General features: G+C 42.6%; 1 protein-coding gene across 2 annotated transcripts in view; it reads right to left on the bottom strand.

Moving 5' to 3' along the window:
- The window catches only part of LOC101604446 (activating transcription factor 7 interacting protein), a 138,561-nt gene extending 126,330 nt beyond the window's left edge, over positions 1 to 12,231 (bottom strand). The window contains exon 1 of one of the 2 annotated variants that reach the window (XM_045139816.1): positions 12,100 to 12,231. The gene's annotated coding sequence lies outside the window, so the exon portion shown is untranslated. Of the gene's footprint in view, positions 1 to 11,320; positions 11,656 to 12,099 lie in introns of those variants that run through there. The other variant, XM_045139817.1, reaches the window with a different exon arrangement.
- Between the last annotated feature and the right edge of the window lie 8,626 nt (positions 12,232 to 20,857).

The following is a 20,857-nucleotide window of genomic DNA, read 5'->3' as shown; positions in this document are numbered from 1 at the left end:
CTCAATTCCCCAGGACAGTCTGGAGTTCGTTTGCAGTGGGTGAGGCCTTGGCACACCCATATTCTCTTTCTTTCTCTCTCTCTCTCTCTCTCTCTCTCTGCCTCTTTCTCTGTCGCTCTCAAGTAAATAAATAAAAGTAACAAAAAAAAAATTTTTAAAAAAAGAGGTGCTGGAGAGATGTTCAGCTGTTAAAGAAGCTTGTTTGCAAAATTTGCCAGTCAGGGTTTGACCCTGTGCCATGTAAAGCCAGATGTACAAAGGGGCACACACATCTGAAGTTTGTGGTGGCATGAGGCCCTGATGGGCATGCACACATACACACACACACTCTACCCCCTTCCTATCTCCCAATGTATTTTAACCTGAGACCTCAGAGTGAATACCAGGTCAGCCTGAGCTAGAGTGAGACCCTACATCAAAAAATCAAAATAATTACAGGTCATCCTGGGCTACAGTGAGACCCTACCTCGAAAGAACAAACAAACAAAAAACCAAATTAAATAAACAAAAACAAATATATATTTTTTAAAGCAGTAAGAAGGGCTAGAGAGATGGCTTAGCGGTTAAGGCGCTTGCCTGCAAAGCCTAAGGACCCTGATTTGACTCTCCAGATCCCATGTAAGCCTAACATACAAAGATGAGGCAAGGTCACACATGCCCAATAGGTGGCAAAAGCACCTGGAGTTCGAGTTCATTGACTGAGGCCCTGGCACACCAATCCTCTGTCTGTCTGTCTCTCTCTCTCTCTCTAAAATTAAAAAAAAAGAAGAAAAAAGAAATTTTAAATAGAGAGAAGGGCAGGAGAGATGATTTAGTGGTTAAGGCTCTTGCCTGCCAATCCAAAAAACCCAGAATTTGATTCCCCAGGACCCGTGTAAACCACACACACAAGGTGGCACATGTATCTGGAGTTCATCTGCACTGACTGAAGGCCCCAGCACTCCCATTCTCTCCCTCTTCCCCTCCCTCCTTCTCTCTCTTTCTCTCTCTCTCAGGTTCAGTTCCCCAGGACACACATAATAAGCCAGATGCACAAGGTGGTACATGCATCTAGAGCTTGTTTGCAATGGCTGGAGGTCCTGGAATGCCCATTCTTTCCCTCCCTCCCCTCTCTAATATATAATCCATACAACACTCAAGACTCAATCCATACATTTTCACCCATCCCTTCATACATTGATTCTGTTTGTCTGATGGAAACAAGAATGGAAAGTGAAAAGTATTATTCCAATAAATGAAGCCACTCCCCACATCTTTCATTCTGTATCTTAAAGAAACTAGACTAGCTCACCTGAAGAATTCTACTCAGGATTCCCTCAATTTGGGGGAAGGGAGGAAAATACCTTGCTCTTTAGCCCAGGCTGGTTTGGAGCTCACAACAATCTTCAAGTAATGGGATTGTAGACATGACCATCATGCCTAGCTTCCAACTTACTACAGTCTCATTACTCTTTCTCTGCCCATGCCTCAGAGCTTGCATCATTGGTCTCTCAAGATCTTTAATTCCCATCTTCACTTGCACCTATCACATTTCATTATATAAATAAATGTGTAACAGAAATAACATCTTAATTCATCTTTTATTTGAATAATATTTTCCACTCAAGAATGTAAAACTAGTTTCTATACAGAAATATTGGAACTAATTCCTACTGTTTTGTTACTACCACAACAAACTCAGAAAATTTGACATCTTGAAGAACCTTTACTTTTAGAGTCTTTGTTTTTTACTTTCTAGAAAGTAGTAGTCAACTGAAGTTTTAGTTCTATGCTAAAAGCCTCTGCAGCTCAGAATCCAAAATGGGAAAACACCTTTTGTAGAGCACTTCACAGTTTCTAGGGTTTTCATAGGTATTCCACAGCAGCTACATAAATGAGTCATTTGCTTTGTTTTTTAGGGGTTTGTTTTTTAATCAACATTCAAAGTAATAGGTATATATAAGTGAATTATTTGCTTTTAAATTCTATTAATAGGGCTGGAGAGATGACTCAGCAGTTAAGGTGTTTGCCTGCAAATCCTAATGACTCGGGGTTTGATTCCCCAGGGCCCACATAAAGCCAGCTGCACAAAATAGGCCTTGGTGTGCCCATTCTCTCTCTCTCATACTCCTTGCAAATATATTAATTTTTTTAATTCTATTAAAACTGCTATGTTAAATAATGCTTGATTATTTATCCTCATATTATCTTATAAAATTTTAGACAGAATAATTGTGGAAACATTATTCAGAAAGAATTTCTAATGTTAGGTAAACATTTCTGACTGTCTCATGTTTAATCTCTTCCTAATTAAAAGCTACTATGGGGCTGAAAGGTTAAGATGTTTGCCTGCAAGGCCAAAGGACCCAGGTTCAATTCCCCAGGACCCGCATTAGCCAGATGCACAAGGGAACACACACATCTGAAGTTTGTTTGCAGTGGCTAGAGGCCCTAGCATGCACATTCTCTCACTCTCTCTCTCCCTCTTTCTCTGTCAAATAAATAAATACCTCCTGTGTTTCAATTTTTATTTCATTATTATAATGACCATGTAACGTATAAGTGTTATCTTCAATTTTTATGTGCAGGAGTAACAACACAAATCCTCAGGTAAAACTTTCACTATGTTATGAGAGAATGTTTCATTGATTTAGTTGGGATATTCAAAACCAACTATTATCACATTGTACATCTTTAAAACACACACAGAGAGAAAGGTATTAAGATACAAACTAGAGCCTGGCATGGTGGCTCTAGCCTTTAATGCCAGCACTCAGGAAGCCCTACCTCACAAAACAAACAAACAAACAAACAAACTAGAAACACCGCACTTCATTTCATTTTATGTCATCAAATGCTACTACTAATTATACAGTAAAAGCTGTTTTGTTTTATTTTAGTTTTTGCTTATTTCAAAGTAGGGTCTCACTGTAGTCCAGGATGTCCACTCACTATGTTGTCTCAGGCTGGCCTCAAACTCCTACCTCTGCCTCCCAAGTGCTGGGATTAAAGGTGTGCACCACCACGCCCAGCTAGTAGTTTTTTGAAAGGTTTTGTTTTGTGGTAATGGGATTCACACCCCTACCACTGCGTATGCTAGCCAAATACTCTACCACTGAGCTGTGTCTACAACCTAGCAAAAGTACTTTTGAATGCTTAACTTCTACAACAGTGAGAAAAGAAACTTCTTTCAGTAAAACAAAAATTAAGCAGAGCCAATGGCAACAAATTTGGCAATTCTCAAAACACTATTGCAAGATGCGGTGGTGACGAGTGCTTTATGGGGGAGGGGGATAAAGATGAGGATGGGGAGACCAAGGCCCCAGGCACTAGGCGAATGCTGAGGAGTCCCAGCAGCTTGGCACTGGAGCCCCTCTTCACTGAGGTTCCCCTCCTTCCATATTCCCTTCTCCTGCAGCAGCCTTCTACAGGCAATTTCAAGCAAAGGCAAGGAATTCTAGGCCCTGTCCACTACCCAGAATCTATACTCTTTTGAAGCCTTTGCTGGTACTTAACTTGCCAGGTGCACGCCTTTAATCCCACCACTCTGGAGGCAGAGGTAGGAGGATCACTGCGAGTTCAAGGCAAGCCTAAGAAAAGAGTGAGTTCCCGGCCCAGGTCAGCCTGAGCTAGAGTGAGAACCTTACCTTGAAAAACCAAAAGAAAAAAAAAAATCATCCAGATCATCCCATGAGCAATTGAAAGCTACTAAATTTAGATATTCCAATGAACTTTATTCTTTTTTTTAAATTTTTATTTATTTATGAGAGTGAGTAAGGAGCAGATAGAAAATGGGTGCATTAGAGCCTCCAGCCACAGCAAACGAACACCAGATGCATGCACCACCTTGTGCATCTGGCTTATGTGGGTCCCAGGGAATCGAACCTAAGTCATCCTTTGCTTTGTAGGCAAGTGCTTTACCCACAAAGCCATCCCTTCAGCCTTTAACTTTATTCTTCCACATCACGTTATGCCTTTAACCAAGAAGAAAGCTAAATGAGAAAGAAGTCATTAACATGGAAGATAGACAAGTTAAAAAAAAAACACAGTGACAAGGTTATACAGGAAGAATACCTCAAAAACCACTAATATACATAGAAAAATATTACATTCTTGAGTTGAGAATAAAAAACTATAAGCCAAAAATGAAGAAATGGAAATTAAAGAAATGAAAAAAAATTGAATGATAAAACTAAAGAAGTATATTTGTGTAAAAAAGAAGTACAAATAAAGGGAAAAAATACAGTTGAAATATCTATACAAAAATTCAAAGTAGAATGAAAAACAGTAGAAGATAGATATGGCCAAAAAAATCACTAAAGAAAACTTTCCAACAGCCAGGTATGGTGGTACACCTTGAATCCCAGAACTTGGAAGGAGGTCAAGGTTGGAGGATTGCCATGAGTTTGTAGCCAGCCACAAAGTGAGTTCCAGGTCAGCCTTGGCTATAGTGAGACCCTCCCACAAATATTGACCCCTCCCTCCTCGAAAAAATAAAAAGAGAGAGAGAAGAAAACGTGCCAGAGCTCAGTAGTGGAATACTTGCTTAGCATATTAGCAGTCTTAGGTATAATCTTACACTGCACAACAAATAAACAAAAAAAAACTGAAGAAAACTGTTTTCAACTTAGAATTCTATACCCAGCCAAACTATCAATCCAGCATAAAAATATGGAATTTTTTCTATTGCAAATAGACTTTAAAAAAAAAACCTTTAACGTGCCATTCCCCAAAAAGGTACTAGAGAATGTAGTATCACACCTAGCTCCCCCTCACCCTGGAGACAGAAGAAGTCAATTAAAATACATACCATATGAACAACAAAGGTCCAAGGGAAAAGAAAATTTCTGTGATAGTGAACAGACTTCTACACATGATTGCTGCATACAAGACAGACCAGACTAGCAATGAGTCAAAGGAAACAATGTGAATCAAGACCCTTGTTGCTACAGAACCTGAGGGGAATGCACCTTGTAAATACCAAAATATCCTCAGCAAAGTTCTACACCCAGCTGGGTGTGGTGGTGCATGCCTGTGAGTTCAAGGCAAACCTTGGGATTACAGAGTGCATTCCAAGTCAGCCTGGTCTAGAGTAAGACCCTGCCTCTGAAAATAAATCAATAAATAAATGAAAAGATACATCAAACTGGACAGGGATGTAGTGCAGTAGTAGGATACTTACTTGCCTAGCATGTGTAAAGCCCTAGGTTTGATGCACAGCATATTACAAGAACAAGTGCATACGTACATGCACACACACAAAACAACTGTATCAAACCATCTGGACTACTACTATTACATGGATACAGGCATCTTGATATAAGGTTGGTATTACCATCATGAATCAATTTGCCAGAACTGTATCAAAGGAATAGATCAGGATTTTTTTTTGATTCTATTAATACAGAGCAGCCAGTTTTGTGAAAGTACTTTACTTAACCCAAAATCAATAATCAAGAGTTACTTAGTACTAAATGAATTATGCTTGTTTTAAATGGCTCAAAGAGAAATATAATGATCACATAGGCAATACATGAGTAACTATCACAAACATTTTAAGAATAGTTTTGTGGACAAGTATTACTCAGAACAATGTTAAGTATTACATAAAACATCCATAACCCATTCTCTTGTTTTTTGTTTTTCAAGGCAGGGTCTTACTCTAACCCAGAACTATTTAAAACTCACTCTGTACCCTAGCCTGGCCTTGAACTTAGGTGCTCCTCCTCTCAAGTGCTAAACTAAACAAGTGTATCACCATGCCCAGCTCATTCTTATTTTTATTTTTAGTAAGTCAGCTTACACAGATTCAATAAGGATCTGTTTTCCTTTCCACCAGTATAAAACTGGATAAATCAAATTTGTAATTATGACAACAACAATGCAGCATTTAAAAACAAACCTGGGGCTGTGAGAGATGGCTTAGTGATTAAGGTGCTTGCTTGTGAAGCCTAAGGACCCAGGTTCAATTCCACAGTACCCACATAAGCCAGATGCACAAGGTGGCGCATGCATCTGGAGTTCATTTGCAGTAGCTACAGGCCCTGGTGCACCCATTCTCTCCTTCTCAAATAAATAAACAAAAATATAACATCTGAAAATAAATGCGTTTGTCATATTTAGGTATGATATTTCACATGTAGAAATGATACACAGTAAGTCTCCACAGGAAATAAACTTAGCACCTCTTCTATAAGTTAGAGTCCAAGCTTGAAAGGAAATAAAGGGTTGGCTCAGCAGTTAAAAGCACTTGCTTACAAAGCCTGACAACCTGGGTTCAATTCCCCAATACCCACGTAAAGCCAGATGCACAAAATGATGCATGTGTCTGGAGTTCACCAGCAGTGGCAAGAGGCCCTGGTATGCCCATACTCACTCTCTGTGTCTCTCTCTCTCTCTCTCAAATAAATAAATAAAATTATTTTTTAAAGGGAATAAACAATATCTGTTCTTAAGAGGACAGGAACTGACATGAGAGAATCTGAGAACTGTAATACCCTACTATAGTATAAGCACTGCAGATGAGAATCTGTTTAGACAATTCAGATTGCTTTTGTTTTCTGATCCTCTATCCATATAAAATGTAATATTTTATAAGATAACAGGACACAGTTAGTTCTGAAATTAATACCTAATTAGACCTATTTAAAACAGTAAGTGATCAAATAAAATAGCAAGTAGATGTAGAATTAGTACTAGGCCTGGGTAACATATGCCTGGAATCCCTGGCATGGAACTGGAGGCAGGAGATCAGGAGTTCAAATTCATCCTCCTCCATCCTCCCCTACATGAGATGAGACCCTGTTTCAAAAACAGCAGCAACAAAACGCAACTAGAAAATCAGTAGATCTCCCTATATGGCTAAATCTGTTAGAAGTCTAAAGAGTTTAGTTACTAGGAAATCTATAGAAAAGAACAAGACAATTTTTTTTTTGCCTCAATCATTATTTTTTAGACAATAGGTATAGTAACACCCAGCATGACAGGCAAATGGCAGGCTTCAGTGAGGCCTGAACTGTGAAAACATCCATCTGGACTGTAGCATGCATGAGACCATCTCCAAAAGAGAGGGAGGGAGAGAGGGAGGGAGGGAGGGAGGGAGGGAGGGAGGGAGGGAGGGAGGAAGGAAGGAAGACAGAGGGAGGGAGGGAAGGAGGAAGGGAACTCTCATTTTAAGAGTATCACTGTTGCCTAGGCTTCACACAGAACTAACTATTGGGCTCATGGATCCTTCTAACTTAGCCCCCTGGTTGCCAAGCCTGCTGGCTATCATGCCAAACTTGTCCAGTAAACTCTAAAACTAGAGGGAAAGTGACATGGGGAAGAGGAGAACTTTGCACTCTTGAGATTTTAAAAAAAGTAAAGAAGAGGTATGGATCTAGTATGGCTCTGGTCTTCAAAATAAATGACTTCAGTGCTAGAGAGATGGCTTACAGGTTAAGGCACTTACTTGCAAAGCCAAAGGACATAGGTTCGATTCTCCAAGGCCCACATAAGCCAGATGCACATGATGGTGCATGTGTCTGGAGTTCATTTGCAGTGGCTGGATGCCCTGGCGTGCCCATTCTCTCTCTCCTTCTGTATGACTCTGTCTCTCTCAAATAAATAAAAATAAAATAAATGACTTCATTCTTAGCTTTGACAAAAAAGACTGCTTGAAGAAATATGTAAAACCTTCTAGATATAATTAATGTTGAAAAAGCAGCTGCTTTTCTACCATGATAAAGTTTACTGTAAATTTAATAACTTTAGTAAGCTTAAATGGATTTTTCTCCCTTAAAGACCCATTTGTTTATTTTTTTTTTAAGATTTAGTCTTAAAACCAGATTGTTACAAAACTTGCAAGTCAACTCAACTACTTTCTCAATACTTAGATTCTGTAGTGGTATTTATTATCAACTCTATTTTTCTAAATTATTTTATGAATACTAGCTCTAGAAGCCAAGAATATGATTTTCCTTAAATGTAACTGCATTGCAGGGTTGTTTCTACATAGTTGCATCGTAATTGACTTAAGCTAGAAAAACACGTCAAGCATAAATGCTGAATATTCTGTTTTTCTTTCTTTCTTTTTTTTTTTTTGAGATAGGGTCTCCCTCTAGCCTAACCCAGGCTTAATTGTTACTATTTAGTCTCAGGCTGGCCTCAAACTCACAGTGATCTTCCTACCTCTGCCTCCCAAAAATGCCGAGATTAAAGGCATATGCTACCACACCAGGCTTTTCTGAGTATTCTATGTTATCTCATTTAACTGTCACAACAACACTATAACACTATCCAGTAAGTGTTAAGACCATTTTTAAAGAAAGTAGAGGACCTGGGAAGATGGCTCAGCAGTTTAAAGCACCTGCTTGCCAAGTAGAACTGGGCACACATACAGCTCAGTGTCGTAAGGGGCTTTCCTACTTATGAAAAGGGCTCTAGGTTCAATACCTAGTACTGCAAAACATATAAACAGCATAGCATAAATAAGTAAATAAAGTATATTCCTTTGAAAAACTAATAAAATCTTTAACCTTGTTCCAATTTTTAAAAAGAATGCAATTGTACAAAGCAAAAAGGAATCTGTGTAACTCTTTAAGCTTATCTATAGAACCCTAGAGATCACTGGACGCCAGGTTAAACAACCCTACGGGATGAACCAGAACTGTATGCTCAAATCGAATACCTAAGAGATGATCAACAAAAGCAAGCATGGGAATGGAGAAGATAGTTCAGGGTATAAAGGGCTCACCCTGCAAACATAAAGACTTGAGTTCTGATCCCCAGGACCAATGTAAAATGCCATGTGGGGCAAATACCCGCAACCCCAGCACTCAGGAGGCAGAGAATTCTCTGGGACTCACTGGGGAGACTAATCTAGCCAAATCCATAAACTCTGGGATCAGTGATATCCTGTCACCAAGAATGAGGTAGAGGTAACTGAGAAATATCCCATCATAGACCTCGGGCCTCCACACACATGCACACATACAAAAGCAACCATACATACATGAACATGCGTATGGCCCTAGGTTCGATCCCCAGTGGGGGAGAGGAAGAACCAGAGTAATAAAAGATGCACCAGCAGCATAAAATTCTAGTAAAACTAGGGAAAAAAAATGTGTATTAGCAACCCATCTATATACAATATATAAAAATATAAGTAAATTTAAAAGTATATTTAGGGGTTAAGAAGATGGTTCAGCAGTTAGGGGCGCTTGCTTGCATAGCTTGGCTGCCTGGGTTCAATTCCCACACCATCCATATGGCTGGACAGAGAGAAGTGATGCAAGCACCTGGTGTTCATTTGCACCAGGGAAAGGCCCTAGCCTGAGTACACACACACACACACACACACACACACACACACACACGCTTTAAAAAAAAAAAAAGGCTTGCATGCACGCCTTTAATCACAGCACTCAGGAGGCAGAGGTAAGAGGATTGTTGTGAATTCAAGGCCACCCTGAACTACAGTGAAACTCTTACCTCAGAAAAACAAAAAAAATAAATATGTTAAATACTTAAAAACATTTACTCCAAACTGAAACAAAAACACAATTTGACGATTTACAGGTAAAATATTCAAGTCTGTTTTCTCAAAACTAAAAGTTTATAAAATTTACAAAATGATAAAGATTTCAATTAACTTGAATAGTGTTCATTAAGAAACCTAGTCTTGCGAAAGACATGGCAGAAAAAATTAAGAGCCAAAGGGTTGGACTCCTTAAAACGTGCTTCTCCCCCCCCACCCCCCCACACACAAAATGGCCCGGATATATATCCATGACCTCACAGTACCTGACACTACCTACACAAGACCATCATAATAGGAAGAAAAGATCATGACATCAAAATTAAGAGAATGATTAAGAGGGGGAGGGAATATGGTGGAGAACGGAGTTTCAAAGGGGAAAGTGGAGGGAGGGAGGGCATTACCATGGGATATTGTTTACAATCATGGAAGTTGTTAATAAAAAGTTTAAAAAAGAAAAAAGAAACCTAGCTTTGCCTGGTGTGATGGTACACACCTTTAATCCCAGCACTCCCAGCCCTGAGTTCGAGGTCATCATGAGATTACATAGTGAATCAGGTCAGCCTTGAGACCCTTCCTTGAAAAAAAAAAGGAAACCTAGTCTTAATATGCTACATGTGTCAAAATTTTGAGGCATAGTTTTCAAAGTTTCTAAATGTGTATTTTTACAAAGTACGAAAGAATAAGTCACTGATATTCAGACAATTCATTCTTATAATAAATTTATAGTTACATTTTTGCTAAGAAACTGACAGCAAAATTATTCTATCAACATTTAAATTATATATTATGTATGCTCTTCTTGTACTTCTTATTGACCTCCAATATTAACACAAGATTCAATTATCTGCATATTCAAATGAAAGCGTAAGGATGAATCTACTGGCCAGTGTAATAGTGTGCAAGTGTGAGTGAAGGGGCTAACAATGTCAGAAGCATGAAGGTGTCAACAACAGAGGTAGAAGAATCACATCTGGTGAAATTAAGATTCTGGGGAGGAGAAAAGAAAACCTTCCCAATCATTCCATTTTATCTCATGTGACATCAATTGAAAAACCTACCAACCAAAAGTGCTCCGTTCAATTCCATGTAGTTCATGCTTACAAAGGGTATTAGTCTGGGGTGATAAAGATAACCCACACAACGCAGAATTATAAAACAGTAGCCACTTTCCATTTGACAGCAAGACTGATCCAAATTTTAATCAAAAGAGAAAGCAACAATATACATGAACCACAAATGAAGTTCATGAAACCATTTACAAGTGTTTAGCCTAGTAACAATTAGCACAACAGGAGAATCATATTAAATCTCATATACATTCCCCCAAGTGTGTTATATGACTTAAATTTAGAGACAATGACATTTTGGTCAGAGCACATTGAAAACCATCTTCTTTAAGAAACTAAACTAAAATTTAAAAAAATCCTAGAAACACTTAACTAAAAATTACATATATTTATGTATATACATACATACATACATATATATAAAATCTCAAGTACAGTATTCATATTTCAAGTCAATAATTGATTCACCTGATTTCTTCATAAAGGCCTCAGTGCAAGTTGGAATTCTTTGTAGAATTCTTGGACAGAAAAAAAATTTACCATGTATTATAGGTTATTTATAACCCAAACAACATGCTAAGAAAATGAGTTAATTTTTAAAAAAAGAAATTACCTAACTGAAGCAATAATGGACAAGTGAGCAAAAGAACTAAAAATAAACAACATACAAATGCCCAGCGCACAAACTGATTAAAATTAAACTATCATTGACTTTAGATCAGATTCAAGGGAAAAAAAAAAAAAGAAATAATACCTGAGGAAACTGAGATTTCGCTTTTAACTACTTTACACATTCTTTCACTGTAGCGCAAAAATTTTCCAAAAGCAGAAACAAAAACAAAAAAACTTGTTTCTATTCTGTAAGCATCTCCTCGAACACCTTCGCTCAATGAGAACCGGCAGAAGTGGGGTTAAAATTTATTTACAGCCATGCAGCTCGAGTGCATGCACTTCCCGTGACGACGCCGCTAGGCAACGACCGTCGGCGCGCCCGACTGCGGAACGCGCGGCAGCCGGCAGCGACGGGCAACAGCGGGATTAGAACCCGGAACCTCGGGGAACCTCCGCCCGAGAGCCGCTGCACAGCCTCGCGGGGACGCAGATCCAGAACGCGGGGCCGGCACCACGGAGAGCGACGTGCGACGGCTGGGGCGAGACGGGCGCCCTCGGGGAGGGGGGAAGGAAAAGAAAACACCAGGCGAGCTGACGGTGACGGGAACAGAAAAAATAAAGCCTTCAAGAACGATGAAAAAAAATCACACCTAGAACCCGAATGGCGCCCGACGAGAACATGAGATCTGGAGAGCCGCCGCTGCGCCTGCGCAGCCCCCGCCCCGCGCAGCCCCGCCCAGCCGCGGAGATCACGTGCTCCCATGCAGCGGCCCGCCCGCGGCCCCGCCGGCAGCGCGCACGCGCACACTGCACGCCCGCGGCCGCCATGATGCGCTCGCGTCTTGACCTCCTCCGAGACACCATAGTAAAATTTTCCGAGAGAGAAAAAAACAGCGTGGTTGACAACAGGGGCCCCTATACCTGCCGGGGCGGGAGGCGAAGGGCGTCTAGGAACCAAGTTCCTGCCCCACGGAGTCGGTCCCCCCCACGCGCAGCCGTCCCTCGACGCTGCCGCCCCAAGTCTCGCTCGCGCGCGCGCTCCACACGCCGCCGCCGCCACTGCCGCCACCTCCGCGGGTTTCAAAAAACACAAACCCCGCTCGCACGCGCCGGGGCCGTTATGCAAATAGAGGTGGGCGGGCCTCTGGAAATCCCCGCCCACCTCCCACGCGACCAATCACCGCGAGACATGGCTACTCCCTATGCAAATATCAGGGCTTTTTAATTTGAATGAGGGCCTTTGGCCACGCCCCACCCGCCCCGCTCACGCCAGCCCTGCAAAGGAGAAGTTCTGAGGTGGTGGCGCTGTGGCTTTGCCAGTTGCATTTTATGAAGGTTTTGTTGTTGTTGCCTTCCCCCTCCACCCCCCCACTAAGGTAAAGGTTTTTGTTGGGTTTTTTTTGTTGTTGATTTGGAGATTCCTCAGTTTGGTGATAGCACTTTAGGAAAACCCTCTAGGAGACTGGAGAAAGGAAGGAAATAAATTAGAAAAGCTGAGAGATTCTCAAAAAAAAAAAAAAAAAATCTGGAGTCCTAGATTAATTTATTCATTAGTTTGTTTTTTAATTTTTTGTTTTGTTTTGAGAAAAGTCATACTGTTAGGCCAAGTCTGGTCCTGGAACCCACTATGTAGCTGAGGTTGGTCTCCTCCTCGTGATCCTCCTTCCTTAGTCTGCCATGTACTAGGGCTATGGGAGTCATCTTTTTTTTTTTATGTCGATTATAATTGAACTGTATTAATCAGGATACGTAGAAAACATCTTTTTGTATGTGATTTGTGACAGCAGTACTAATCATATGCTCCCAACATGCTTGCCTGAAAAGCCAAAGGATCCAGCTTTGATTCCCCAGGACCCAAGTAAACCAGATATACAAGGGGACATGTACCTCTGGAGTTCATTTACAGTGGCTGGAGGCCCCTCTCTTTCCCTCTTTCTTTCTCTCTCTCAAATAAGTAAGTAAAAATAAAGTTTTATTTCAAAGTGGTGACTCCTCAGTTCTCTCACTTGAGCTCACTTCTAAAATAGTGATAACTGGGCTCAAATAAACAGTTATCTGGAAGTGATGGCAGACATGGTTTATCCCAGCACTCAGGAAGGCAGGGGTAGTAGGTTCACTGTGAGTTCAAGGCCAGCCTGAGCTAGCACAATACATAAAAAAAAAAAAAAAAAAAAAAAAAAAGGAAAAGAAAAGAAAGAAGAAAGCAATCAATCTCAACCTCCTATAACAAAATGGTTGGGATACTAAGCAGGCAAACCTGGGAAATTTAATTTGAAGAAACAGCTCCAGGGCTGGAGAGATGGCTTAGCAGTTAAAATGCTTCTTTGCAAAGCCAAAGGACCCTGGTTTGATTCCCCAGAACCACATACACAAGGGAGCACATGTACCTGGAGTTCCTTTGCAGTGGCTGGAGCCCCCCCACACACCCATTCTTTCTTTCTTTCTCTCTCTCGCAAATAAATAAATATACTACAACAAAATTTTAAAAATAGAAAAAAGAAAAGAAACAAAAGAAACAGCTCCTTAGGATTCACGCCTGTGATAGCAGCACAAGGAGAGTGGTGAGTTCTTGGTTAGCCTGGGGCTACAGAGTAAGTTTTCCAGGTCTGCTTGGGCCAAGGACCTTTCTTCAAGAAGAAAGATGACCACCCCATCATACCTCAAAAGGGCCCCAGCTAAAACGAAGAAAACTTGGCAAAACAAGCAAGGGTGCTGTTTTCCTGTTGAACCGGGTACAGCACAAGGGTGAAGGAGATTAACACAGGGAAAAATCAACTCCTAGCAAATCAGTCAGAGACTCAGCGGCTCCCAACACCTTATCACTGAAGCAGACCAAAAATGAACCCAACATGGCTCAGGGAAATTTTGCAGAAGAGGGGGCAGAAAGAATGTCAGAGTCACATGTTAGGTCATGATATGCAGAGACATTTATCCTACCCACAACTGTGGGCCAACTCCACAATGCATGACCCATATACCTCAACAAGGAGGGGCCAAGGGGAGGGGGTAGGTCACAATGAGCCTAATAATGGTACCAAACTGACTGTATTTGATGAGTACAAAACTAATAAAAAATTTTAAAAATTAAGAAAAATTTTAAAAAAAGAAAGATGAGCCGGCCATGGTGGCGCACGCCTTTAATCCCAGCACAGAGGTACGAGGATTGCCGTGAGTTCAAGGCCACCTAGAAACTCCATAGTGCATTCCAGGTCAGCCTGGGCTAGAGTGAGACCCTACTTCAAAAAACTAAAAAAAAGGAAGACAAAAGATGAAATAGGTTAAAGAAAAATAAGAATTTGTTTATTAGCATAGATACGGACATTTTCATACATGCCTGTAACATACTTTGAGTATACTCACCCCCTCCTTATTTACTCTTATGCCTCTCCCACCCGTGTTGGGTATCTTTTTCCCAACTTTGTGTGTGTGAGAGAGAGAAAACTAATGAGTTTGATGAGGGTACTTACAGGCTCACAGGAGCACAGGCCGGACACCACTATAAATCCTCAGGAAGGGGCGGGGCCTCGCCAGCCCCTCCCAGCTAACCGCTTTTAACAGACTTAACCCGGAAGGGGCGGGGCCTCGCCAGCCCCGCCCAGCTAACCGCTTTTAACAGACTTAACCCGGAAGGGGCGGGGCCTCGCAGGTGCGAGCCGTTAACCGTCCAAATCCCCGGGAGCCCCGCCCCCAGCCTCGGGTCGCTGTCCAGATGCTAGGGGGCCTGCTAATCCCTTCCCCCCACCCACTGCCAGCTCCCTGTAAGGACGTGGATAGAACCTTTCGCCCCTCAACAACAAAATGTTGGCTAGGACCCATCTTGTGCAGAGAAGACAGTCAACTGCTGGGAGTCCCGGGAGCGCGGCAGCCACGTCAGGCCCCAGGACGGCCCTCCACAGCGCTCCACCCTTCCCTCCGGCTGCTGACTTCTTCCCGCTCCACATTTCCCCGAAGTTCACTGGACCTTGGGTGGCGAGGGAGGGACAGCTAGAAAGGTTTCAGGGCTGAGCACTCCCCAGTCACTTATTCTCAGCACTGGGAAGAAACTGAACAATCCAGGCCCAGATGATCCTCCAAACACAGTTTCTGTTGCACGAGCTTCACCAGGGAGACGGCAGGGCCCTGGGTCTCCTCCCTATCTCTGCGGCTGCGGCCTGCTGCTGTGTTATCTGGTGATGCAGCCGCAGCCACAAACACCCTGAACAAACAGCTTTCTGTTCTACACTGTACTTTCTTATCACTGACTTTCTGCTAAGGAATTTTCTGTTCGTGCCCCCCAAATCATGTAACCTTAGAACCTTGTAACCTACCAATAAACAGGATAATGAATTCAAGATGATGTCAAACTGCCTGCTACACAGTCTACAAAACCCCTGAGCTGAGGCTTTGAAAGTTATTCCCTAAATCCATGCCGACAGGAATAAATTTTCTAATTATCCACTCTTATCGCTGGTGCCATAGTTTGACTCAGTTTCCCATAACATGAGTGGTTATGAGTCTCTGTTCTTACCAAAGCTGAGAGCAGCACTAATCTATGGAAAATTATCCCATTTTAAACACAGAGTCTCATGTGTCCCACGCTGGCCCCAAGTCACTAAGAAGCTAAGAATGATCTTGAACTTCTGACCCTCCTGCCTCCACCGACCAAGTGCTGGGAATATAGGCATCTATGTTTATGCCCTATTCCATGAGTTGCTAAGAAATGGGTTCAGGGCTTCATGCATGAGAGATGAGCCGCACTCTGCCAAATGACCTATACCCCTAGCAATAGCCAGATCTGTATATACACATATGTATTTCAGTGCTGGGATTGAACATAGGGCCTCAAACATGCTATATATGTACCCCGCCTTTATTTTTCACTACAATGGATTGAACTCAGGGCCTTATGCTTACTGGGAACCTGGGCCCTGAGTAGCCAGAACTCTAAGATGATTCCCAGGACACCTCACCCATACCTTCAAGTTCTGTATAATCCTTGTCCCTTGAAGGTGGACAGAATCTGTGATTGGCTCATAGGGAATAGAGTATGGGTCCAGGAAAATTAAGATCTTAAATTGCTTTTTAGTACATCAAAAAGAAACATTATCTTGGGTAAACCCAACTTTATCTGGCAAAAGAAAAGGGCTCTCATGAAGAAAAAAAAAAAAAAGGCTAAGCATGGCCTTTAATCCCAGCACCAGTGGAGGTAGGCGGATCCTGTGAGTTCAAGGCCAGGCTGGGACTACAGAATGAGTTCCAGGTCAGCCAGGGCTAGAGTGAGGTAGAGACCCTATCTTAACAAATAAATGAATTCATCAATTAATTAAATAAATGGACCTTACCTGAGATTTTAGCTGGTGCTGTGTAGAACCCGCTGAATTGCAGTGTCTTCTCCAGAAGGGAGAATGAGGAGGAGGCTCTGACTCAGGAGTCAAGTTGGGGAGACCTGAGACTTAAAGGTCACACAATCACACCAAGGTTATGTTAATTAGAAGCTGAAACCCTCCTTCCTGGATGGGGGCAGTAAGGAAGTTCCAGAGAATCAAAAAGTCAAATCTGGAAAAAGGTTGCAAATCCTACCCTAAGGCTAGACGAAGGGAAGAAAAAAATGGTGGTTTGAGAGGAGACTATCTGAGCTGCCTGCAAGTCCTGGGGTGCGCTCCAGACTCCCTGAGCTGCCTGGGTGGTGCAGTGTGCTCCAGAGAGGAAGGGTCCCTGAGTCCTCGCTGGTCCCCAAGTGGGCTTCCCAGTGACACAGCTGCCACTGGGCCATCGCCCACATGAGATGCGAGTTCTCAATGGTTCACAGTGGTTCTCAATGGCGTCTCCATGTTCTGTTGGTGCGGCCTCAACCTAAAACCTGCAGGGGTAATCCCAAACCAGGAAGTGCCTGTGGGGAGGCTGTCCCCCAGGGTGGGATGGGCCTTCTTGGTGGTGCAGCAGTTATGGGGTCACCAAAGCAATCCTCATCCGAATCTGTAAGTAACCCGAATAAACCCATTGGTTCACCAAAACTAGTTTTTGTGTAGTTTTGTTCTGTCACCTGAACCCTATCTGGGGTGAAGACTTTAGTTCATGCCTCCCCAGGAGAAGGCTCCCAAAACAACTAGCTTAATAAATACAGCAGTCCCATGGCAAAGTGACTACAGGAAGTCTGTGTGTTCAACTGATCTGAGAACACAACTGGCAAAAGCACCAAAGCCCTCCGTCACAGAGATGAGGAACTAAATTCTGCCAAGAAACTCGATGAGCTTCGAAGACTATGGTCTTCACATATCAACCACTCATGAAAATGTACCTCATAAAAAAAATTTTTTTTTTTTCTGAGAGGGGTGGTTTCAAGGTAGGGTCTCACTCTAGCCCAGGCAGACCTGGAATTTTCTATGTACTCTCAAAGTGGCCTCAGACTCACAGCAATCCTGCTACCTGTGCCTCCCAAGTTCTGGGATTAAAAGTATGTGCCTCCAGGTCCAACAGAGAGAATGGGTGTGCCAGGGCCTCTAACCCCTGCAAACAAACTCCAGATGCATGCGCCACTTTGTACATCTGGTTTTACATGGGTACTGGGCAATCAAACTAGGGTTGTAAGGCAAAGAACCTTAACCACTGAGCCATCTCTCCAGTCCTCAAAAAATTTTTATCTGGTGGGGTTTTTCAAGCCCAGGCTGACCTGGAATTCAATCTGTAGTCTCAGGGTGGCCTCCAATTCACAGCGATCCTTCTACCTTTACCTCCCAAGTGCTGGGATTAAAGGCTTGCGCCACCATGCCTGGCCACACAAAAAATTTTTAAACTTAACACAATTTTTGAAAAAACGTGAATGTGAAGCCTGTCAAGGCTGGACCAGGTAGCAAAGGCCTGTGATCCCAGCTACTGAGGAGACAAGAATCCAAAGCTCCGCCTGAGCTGCTGAGGGAGGTCAAGGCCAGCATGGAAAACTTAGTGAAGCCTGTCACAAAATAGGGCTGGAAAGATGGCTGCGTGGATAAAGATACTTGTTTGCAAGACTGCTGGCCCAGGTTCAGTTCTAGTACCCACCTAAAGCCATATGTGCAAAGAGACACATGCATCTGGAGATTTTTACAGTGGCAAGAGGCCCTGGCATGCCCACATTCTGCTTCTTTCTCTGTTTCTGGGTCTCTCTCATATTTATCTCTAATAAATAAAATAGTTTTAAACAATTTTTTTGTTCATTTTTATTTATTTATTTGAGAGTGACAGAGAGAGAAAGAGGCAGGTAGAGAAAGAGAGAGAGAGAGAGACAGAATGGGCACACCAGGGCTTCCAGCCACTGCAAACAAACTCCAGACGCGTGCGCCCCCTTGTGCATCTGGCTAACGTGGGTCCTGGGGAACTGACCCTCGAACCGGGGCCCTTAGGCTTCACAGGCAAGCGCTTAACCGCTAAGCCATCTCTCCAGCCCAACTCTTTTAAAAAGTAGAAAGAGAACTGGAGATATGACTCAGTGGTAGATCACTTACCTACAAAAGGATCTGGGGCCTGGCGTAGTGGCGCACGCCTTTAATCTCAGCACTCAGGAGGCAGAGGTAGGAGGATTACTGTGAGTTCAAGACCAGCCTGAGACTAGAGTGAGACCCTACCCTATCCTGAAAATAAAAGGGTCTGGATACAACCCCCAGCATGGGGAAAATGAGGCCTAGTATAGAAAGATACCAGTGAAGGGCTAACCTGGCTAGAACCATCTTTCAATAGTGAGACTATGTACATGAGTGAAATGACTCCTGTTAGACTATGTTTAGCTGTCACCGACCGACTAGAAGAAATCAGTGCCCCAGTTGTGCCTGGACAAGACAGCCCTTTGGCCTGATTCCACGTCTCAGAGAACCATACATATTAAAAACATAAGCAGGGCGCTGTGATGCACACCTTTAATCCCAGCACTCAGGAGGCAGAGGTATGAGCATTGCCACAAGTTCGAGGCCACCCTGAGACTACAGAGTGAATTCCAGGTCAGCCTGGGCTAGAGTGAGACCCTACCTAAAAAAAACCGTAGACACAAATATAAGAGGACACATGACTCCCATTGCTCAGCCTTACAATAATGGGAACCAGGACATTAAACATCTGCTCTCCTAATTATCATTTTCCTACTTGCATTCCCCAAGGGAATCCTTCATGCATCTTGCTCTGGGCCCTCACAACAAAAGGCAGCTAACAGACTATGGAGAAAGTCAGTAGGATGAGGCAGTCACGCTTTTACAGGCTATGAAGAGGTGACCAGCAGTAAAACTTAGGTAAGAAGAAAGGCAAATCGATTTCTCAGATCCTCCCCCTCTATTCACAGAGATTCAAAAGATTTTTCCTTTGCAAAATCACTTGTCTGTAATGTTACAGGTAGGTTTTCATTTTACTCAAGTTCAAGTGTAAGGTTTTCTTGCTAAAAGAAGTAATGGTATTATTTCCAACATTTGTAAACAGCTACTAGAAAAAATATTTGCAATGCAAACTAATCAATAACCCTCTTGTTTGTATATCATACGTGTGAATTTTTTTCTGTTTTGTTTTGTTTTGTTTTTCAAGGTAGGGTCTCACTCTATTTCAGGCTGACCTGGAATTCACTATGTAGTTTCAGGATGGCCTCGAATTCTCGGCGATCCTCCGACCTCTGCCTCCCGAGTGCTGGGATTAAAAGTGTGTGCCACCATGCCCGGCTTCATACATATAAATATTGATGTAACAAAACATGACATTCACTTTTCAATTGGCATGTAAATTACACTGCTTTTTAGAGTTCTTTTTCATTTATTTTTGTTGGTAATGGTCTCCAATTCACAGCGATCCTCCTACCTTTGCCTCCAGAGTATTGGGGTTAAAGGTATGTGCCACCACACCTGGCTCATTATTTTAACCACAACTGGCTCATTTTTCAATTTTATTGACAACATCCATATATATAACAAAACATAACCATCATCCCTCCTACCATCCCCTTTCCCTCCTAACTCCTCTCTCCACGGAACCCCTTCTCCTTTCCAGCTAGTCTCTCTTCCATTCTGATGTCATCGTCTTTTGTCTTCCTAGCATGCAGGTCTTGTGCAGACAGCATCCGCCACTGTGAGGTCACTATACCAAAGCCACTTTGTGTCTGGGAGACAATATGGCAAAGTACACCCTCTTCCTTTGGCTGTTACATTGTTTTGCCAACTCTTCCACAAGGGTCCCTGAGCCTTGGAGGGTGTGATAGAGGTATCTCAGTGAATACACAGCTCTAATTTCCTCTCAGCATTTGTTGAGTCCCGAGTCTCTCAAATGGTCACTGCCATCTGAGAAGCAACTCTAGCCAAAAGTGAGAGTATTATTAATATATTGACATAATATACCCACTTAGCCAGGCAACAGTCATTACCCATTACCTTTCAAGCCATAAGCTTGGTTTTTCGAAGTAGGGTTTCACTCTAGCCCAGGCTGACTTGGAATTCACTATGTTGTCTCAGGCTGGCCTCAAACTCACAGCGCTCCTCCTACCTCTTTGCTCCAGAGTGCTGGGATTAAAGACATGAGCCACCACGCCTGGCACCATAGGCTTTCTGATTAGGTTTTCCATACCAGGCGGGAATTCCCTCCCATGGAGTGGACCTCGAGTCCAGAGAGCAGGTGATTTCTCTGTACACAAACATGCTCCTATTGTACCAGTTAGGATATTTAGTCCGAGTGGCCAGCCATACAGCTTGCAGGGGCC

This window comes from Jaculus jaculus, chromosome 23 (assembly GCF_020740685.1).
Source record: "Jaculus jaculus isolate mJacJac1 chromosome 23, mJacJac1.mat.Y.cur, whole genome shotgun sequence".
Lineage (NCBI taxonomy): Eukaryota > Metazoa > Chordata > Mammalia > Rodentia > Dipodidae > Jaculus > Jaculus jaculus.
Note: the sequence above shows the minus strand (reverse complement) of the source record. Positions and strands in the feature narration are given on the sequence as shown.